We start from the raw sequence: 7,344 nt of genomic DNA on the forward strand, positions 1-7,344 counted from the left end.
TTAAGGTTACAGAGACGTCAGTACAGCATGGTGGAAAAATGCTTAGATCTGATCCTTTTCCGTTACACATACATATTAAGCATTTTTCCCTCCCTTATTTTGGGGTCATGGTTCACATCTTCCAATTAACTTGGACGACATGATTTACTTCCGGTTTCTTTTTCCCAGCTTTCACTGTTGCCTGATTTAACTATATAAATACTAGACAGTTCTGCATATTGTCAAAGCAAGAATATACAGTATTTGCAGCGTTGACATCCGGCCCCCCTTACAAAAAGGACAGATCCCGTAAAGCAAACCAAAGCATATGTTAAGGGTTATCTTTCGGTTTGTTGGGGTATTTCACATGAAACCTTTTGACCAATCTATTAGCCTTTACTTCACTGGATTTCACCCAGGTGGCTTCAGATAACTGGTATCCCTTCCATTGTACTAGATACTGCAATTTCCTTCTAAAAATTCTAGAGTCAAGAATACGCTTTACTTCATAGTGGGTCTGTCCCGCAACCACGAGGGGCCCAGGTGCCTTCTTTGGAGGAGGTCTTAACGTGGAGCCCCAATATGGCTTCAACAAGCTACAATGGAAAACTGGGTGAATTTTCCCTAAGAGTTTAGGGAGTTTTAGCTCTACTGTGACTGGGTTGATGATCCTTACTATGGGGAAAGGCCCCAAGAACTTTGGTCCAAACTTTGGTCTCATGTGAAAGCTCACATGAGAGAGTTCTTAACGCAACTGATTTTATTTCCATTCTATCCTATTTTATCTTAACAATAATTTGGGTAAGGAAAAAACTTCCAAATTCAAGAGCCCTCATTGTTTTTTTATAATTAGATGCTCCTTAGTGTTCATGTCAGGTCTCAGAATAATGATGTAACATTTGGGGACAAAAATACAGCCCAGTAAACCCAGGCTGGAGGCCAAGATGGAGAAGATCTGAACAGATACCATGTATTTCCCTTTGGTGCTCAGGTAGGTGGGGACAAAGGAGACCCAAACACTGCAGAAAACCAGCATGCTGAAGGTGATCCACTTGGCTTCATTGAAAGTCCCCGGAAGCTTGCGGGCCAGAAAAGCCAGCAAGAAGCAGATGGCAGCCAGAAAGCCCATGTAACCAAGGGCAGTGTAGAACATGGTGATTGAGCCTTCATTACATTGCAGGAGGATCTGTCTTGGTTGAGAATGCAGGTCAGAATGTGGAAATGGGGGAGAGATTCTCAGCCAGGTAAGGCAGATGCCCACCTGAACTCCAGAGCAGGACAAGACAATGGAGTTGGCCAGACCTTTCCCCAACCATTTCCTCATCCTGCTGCCTGGCTTTGTGGCCAAAAATGCCACCACCACCATGATAGTCTTGGCCAGCAAGGAAGAGACAGCAACTGAGAAAACCATGCTGAAGGTGATTTGTTGAAGAAGGCAAGTCACTTTCTGGGGCTGACCAATGAATAGAAAGGAGGTCAAGAAACAAATCAGGAGTGAGACCAGGAGAATGTAGGTGAGATCCCGGTTGTTAGCTTTGACTATGGGGGTTTCTCGATATTTAATGAAGATTCCTAGAACTAAGGCAGTGTTTAGAGACAAAAAAAAAGGCAGTGATAGCCAGGATCAGACCTAACATTTCTTTGTAGGACAGGAAAGTCTTAACTTTGGGGATACACTGATCTCGCTTCTTGTTGGAATACTGTTCATCTGGACACTTTTCACAATGAGCTGCATCTGGAAAACATGTATTGTTCTTTATCTAGTGATTCAGTGACAGTCTACATCTCTTGACCAACTGACCAGAAGCAGGGCGTAATTAGAGCAATAACATTTTTCTTTTTTTTAAATCTGTTTTATTATTGGAATAATGAAATATAAAGGAAAAAAATATGTGTTGAAGAGTGACAATTGAATAACATAAATAAATAATTACTAAGCATGAATAAAGTGATTATATAAAAACACTGCCATCATCCTTCTATTTATTTGCCCAAGTCCTGAGTTATGTGTGTGAATATCCATAGGTTCTGTGTTTGTTTGTGCTTAATGTAAAACAATTCTTGCTAGCATCTATTTGAATACTTTCATCTATTAGTTTCATTAGTTTCCTTACTTTCTTTCTAAAAACCATGTTCCAAAGGTCTAAATTTGCTTTGTAATATGCGGTATGTATGATACCCGTTCTTGCTACTGCTGTCATAATTACTGTAGATATTTGTCCTTCATTGTTATGGCATTTCCAATGTTTATCGTTATATCATTTGTCTATTTTGAAATTGTTGATTTAGTTATATAATAACAATTTCCCTTAACTTATAAGTAGGAGTGGATTTTCTGAATTTTGATATTCAGTAGTTGATATTAACTTTGTATACCTGTTTCAAATTCTGTCATATTTCTCAAGCTTCTTCCATCTTTTTCAGCATTGCTTTTGACTATCTGAGCAATTTCTGAAAACATCCACTGTGGTGAAATACCTTCAGTGAAGTACCTTCACTAAACAGTTCTTGCTGTTGAAGGATCCAATCTGGGTCAGTCACTGGGACCAAGGTTTAGTCTTCTGAGCTTTCAGACTCATGCTGGAGCCCATCCTCAGGGAATTTTTCTCTTACCAGAATGTGAGAGAGAAGTTCCTCAAGGGTGGGCTCTAGTACAAGTCCAAAAGCTCAGAAGACTAAACCTCTGGTCCTGGTGATTGACCCAGATAGGATCCTGCAACATTATCCTGGGTCACATATATTTGCTTTCATTTGTGAGTTCTTGCTCTGTTTTCAGTCTCTTTCCTGAGTGTTGATACTGTACACTGGCATATGATTAAATCTTGCTAATATAATTGTCTCCTAAAATAAAAGGCTGATGTTCCTTCTTTGTCCTTGAGCAACCTACCTTCCTGAGTGGAGATTGTTCCTTCCATACATGGAGAGCAGTCATAGCAGCAAACTGGTACTCCCTCTCTTGTGAGCTTGGTGTACCCTGGGAAGCAACTTTTCGTATACCTAGAAAAAGGGGCCTTTTAAACAGAAATAAAATCAGGCAAATGTATGAATGAGCAGATTTCTTCTGTGGAAAGTCAGTGCGAAGATGACTTCATAAACTCACGAAGATACTTTCAAGATCTTTTCCCAAATATAATGAAAATATTTTTGTTTTGGTGAAAACTTTCCAATCACAGTTTCATTTCAGCAGGATATTATCCTAGGGGTCCTGCAAGGCTGATGACATGTCTATCCAGGTATCATTACCTTTCTGGGTTTTTTTCCTGCCAATGGAAGGCAACATGCCTTTGGACTTGAGATCCCATCATCTTCAGTTTTGATTGCCAATGGTAATAAAAAATGGGAAGAAATGTCCAAAAGCGCCATGGTGGCACAGTGGTTAGAATGCAGTATTGCAGGTTAACTCTGCTGACTGCCAGCAGTTTGATTCTGACTGGCTGAAGGTTGACTCAGCCTTCCATCCTTTCAAGGTTGCTAAAATAAAGACCCAGATTGTTGGGGGCAATATACTGATTTTGTAAACTACTTTGAGAGGGATTTAAAACACTATGAAGTGGTATATGTCTAAGTGTTATTGCTAAGCCACAGGAAGCAGAAGATTACTTACTCCCATCTTAGGAAATGCTAGAATACTATCTACCATAACATATCTTTATATCTTTGCCTTCTTCTAACATGGATTACCTACCATCCTATTCTCAAAGCAGAGTCTAGTTCTGATCAAGCACTGAGTAAGATCCAATAGAAGACAATACACGTAGCTCAGGATTGAGCTATGGTATTTTTGGTTTCTCCCTAAGTTTGCTTGTTTGCTTGCAGATGTCTCATTAAACAATTAGGTTACATTATCAGTGCTATCATCAAGTACTGATGATGTTATCAAGTTGAGTAATAAAATTTCTGCAAGCAAACAACCAAGCTCAGATAGCAAGAAGGACTGCATTGAGTAAGATGCCCTGTAGCAAATCCTTCAGGATCTAAAGACTTTGTGTGGTTCCTTAGTTTTCTTATAGGCAACAAGCACCATAGGCCGAGCCAACATGATTTCCATCCTACCCTAGAACAATGTTAGCATTCCCATAGTTAGCAATAAATCTTTTGAGATGTCCGGAGAAATAGTAGTGTCTCCTTCAACCAGTCTTTTCATTAGTAGAGTGCCTCCATCAGAGTTAGACAATTGATAAACCACAAAAGCAGTTGGATACGTAGGAATGGATGAATAATAATATTCACAAACTGGCAGACTTGGTTACCTGATTAAAGGATGATGGCCATATGATGGCATTCTCATTGATAGAGAATTTGATGTCTGAAGAGACTTCTTTTTCAATTTTCCCAATTTTCACCCCAGCAGCAGATTTGTTAGGAAATACTGCCCAGTTGATGATACCAAAGTCAGTAACAGGAATTCCTGCCTCATCCAAATAAGCATCATTCACAGAAAGATTGTAAATCTGGAAGTTTCTTAGAAAAGGATGGAACTGAAAGGAAATGGAGAACCACATCTAGATTAGTGCATGTTTCCTTCCAGAAGGAAATGAGAATGTATTGATAATTCTTGCTTGCGTTCTAAATCAAAAGTGGATAATCTCAGGTCCCAAACATGTTTAACTCCAGGAATCTCACAATTTTTCTAGGGTTGTTTCCCCACCACTGGTGTGGATGTTTGCAAAAACATCAGTACTTCCCTGAACATCAACTCCACCTTGGCTTTAAATTATCATCCTCAGCCTGGTACTAAGTCTTCAATCTTGTTTAATAGATGTCCCAAGATACCTGCTGCTTCATCTCTGCTGTAGGGATGCTGCACTCTCCATTTGTTCATGTCATTTTCTGGAAGGAAACATGCACTAATCTAGATGATGTAAAAAAGGAAAAGGATGTCCCAAGGCACCCTTGCTCCTTCCACTCTGCTTTGGAGTTGGGGGGTATAGAAGATAGAAAAATGTGGGTTAGACAGCATCACCACCAGATGGATTCGTAGCTGGCTGACCGGCTGTACTCAGCATGTGTCCTCAATGGAACTGCATATACATGGAGGGAAGTGTGTAGTGGGATGCCCCAGGGCTCTGTTCTGGGCCCAGTGCTCTTCAACATCTTCATCAATGATTTGGATGAGGGGATAGATGGGGAACTCATCAAATTTGCAGATGAAACCAAACTGGCAGGAATAGCCAATACTACAGAAGATAAAGATACAGAAGGATCTTGACAGACCTGAACACTGGGCGCTATCTAACAAAATGAAATTCAGTGTTGAAAAAAGTAATGTTCTACATTTAGGCAAGAAAAACCAACTGCACAGGTATAGTATAGTGCTCAATAGTAGTAACTGTGAGAGGGATCTTAGAGTCCTAGTGGAAATCACTTAAATATGAGCCAGCAGTGTGCTGCAGCTGCCAAAAAAAACCAACACAGTGCTAGGCTGCATTAACAGAGGGATAGAATCAAGATCATGTGAAGTGTTAATAGCACTTTACAATGCCTTGGTAAGGCCACACTTGGAATACTGCATCCTGTTTTGGTCACCATGATATAAACAAGATGTTGAGACACTAGAAAAACTGCAGAGAAGAGCAACAAAGATGATTACGGGACTGGGGCTAAAACATATGTAGTGTTACCTCCTCAGAGGCCGCCAAAACCCACACCCTCCCAGCCCTGTCCCCCTTTGTCAAGCCCTGCAGTAGTGTTCTCTAGGGGTTGATAAGATGTCTCTTCCAGTCGGAGCCCATGCAGAATTAGGAGGTAGCAGGCTCTTGTCGTCAAGGAGGGGCTTCCAGGAACGAAATAACCAGCCACAATAGTCAATGCTATGATGATATCCAACAGCCCAAGACCGTTATAGCAGCAGGAATTAAGGATTCCTCAGCGGTCATTCAGAGTCAAGTGGGATGGAGGAAACCCCGACTCCAGACGGTAGTAGAAACAACAACAGTCAGTGTGCTGTAGCAATAGTTCGCCCCCCAGGGCAACTCCCCCACAAAGTCTAAAACCTGTACCAGCAACAATAGTCACAGTCCAAATAGCCTCCAGGCTTTGCAGCAACAGTAGCCACCACCAGTCTCTCCTCTCCTTCTGTTGCTTCTTCTCAATCAGGTCTCGGCGTCAAAGCCCTCCCCCCCTTTATCTTTATTGTTAAAATCCAAGGCTAGGAGCCTCAGCCAACTCCTTTCTACACACACCCCCTTGCCTCCATTTGAGATATCCTCCTTATGAAGGAAGCAATAAAACTCCACTCTCTCTCTCTCCTCCGTTTGAGAGACCCTCCTTACGAAGGAAAGAAATAAAATTCCACTCCCTCTTTACCTTCATCTGATGAACTGCAACAGCCACCCCCCACACCTTTCCTTTCCTTCCCTTTTCTATCTTCCCTTTTCTATCATACCCAAAGCCAGCAGCAGCTGTCCCAATCTCTCCCTTCCCAACCAAGCTCCTGCAAACACTCTCAGACAGTCCCGCTACACATATAAGGAACGGTTGCTGGAATTGGGTATATCTAGTTTAATGAAGAGAAGGACGAGGGGGGACATGATAGCAGTGTTCCAATATTTCAGGGGCTGCCACAAAGAAGAGGGAGTCAAGCTATTTTCCAAAGCGCCTGAAGGCAGGACAAGAAGCAATGGATGGAAACTAACCAAAGAGAAGCAACCTAGAACTAAAGAGACATTTCCTGACAGAATAATTAATCAGTGGAACAACTTGCCTCCAGAAGCTGTGAATGCTCCAACACTGGAAGTTTTAAAGAAGAGACTGGACAGCCATTTGTCTGAAATGGTATAGGGTTTCCTGCCTGAGCAGGGGGTTGGACTAGATGACCTCCAAGTCCCTTCCAACTTTATTATTATTATTAAAAAGAACCCCAAGAAATCATTGAAGATGAAAGGTAGTTACACAGCCAGGTGTGAGAATGTAACGCTAACAGGCCTGCCTCATTTTTTAAGCAATATTGTGATTGAAGATGTTTCTCCCCTTAATTTTCTAGTAATGTACTACAGATGGAAGATAGTGAAGCCAGAGTAATTGCTTCCTTTCTCATATGCTGGATTAAGTGTACAACAGAAAGTGCATAAAACAGTGGCAATAGAAGCAGCACATTCCATACCAGTTCTTTATAAATATATTCATGGAAATAAGAGCAGCAAAATGTCACTCTTTCTTCCATCTTATTGCAGCTGCAGTGTCATCTTACAGCCCTGTTAGATCGCGCAGGCAGTAAGACACGAGTCGAGTGACAGTCAGCTCTTGGTTTATTGGCAAGGCATAAAGTAAATCCGGACTGGCTCTCTGGGCCAGGGGAGCCCTCTTTTATGGGATTCCCCTGGCTTGTAATCACACAATTCCATTGGCTGGCAAGACCCTGTTGCT

The 7,344-nt window shown here is 41.6% G+C and overlaps 1 pseudogene; it reads right to left on the minus strand.

The window, feature by feature from the left end:
- Window positions 1-811: 811 nt before the first annotated feature.
- The window catches only part of LOC114922995, a 19,222-nt pseudogene continuing 12,689 nt past the window's right edge, over window positions 812-7,344 (minus strand).

The sequence above is a fragment of the Protobothrops mucrosquamatus genome, unplaced genomic scaffold, assembly GCF_001527695.2.
Source record: "Protobothrops mucrosquamatus isolate PMUCROS unplaced genomic scaffold, P.Mucros_1.0 scaffold1566, whole genome shotgun sequence".
NCBI lineage: Eukaryota > Metazoa > Chordata > Lepidosauria > Squamata > Viperidae > Protobothrops > Protobothrops mucrosquamatus.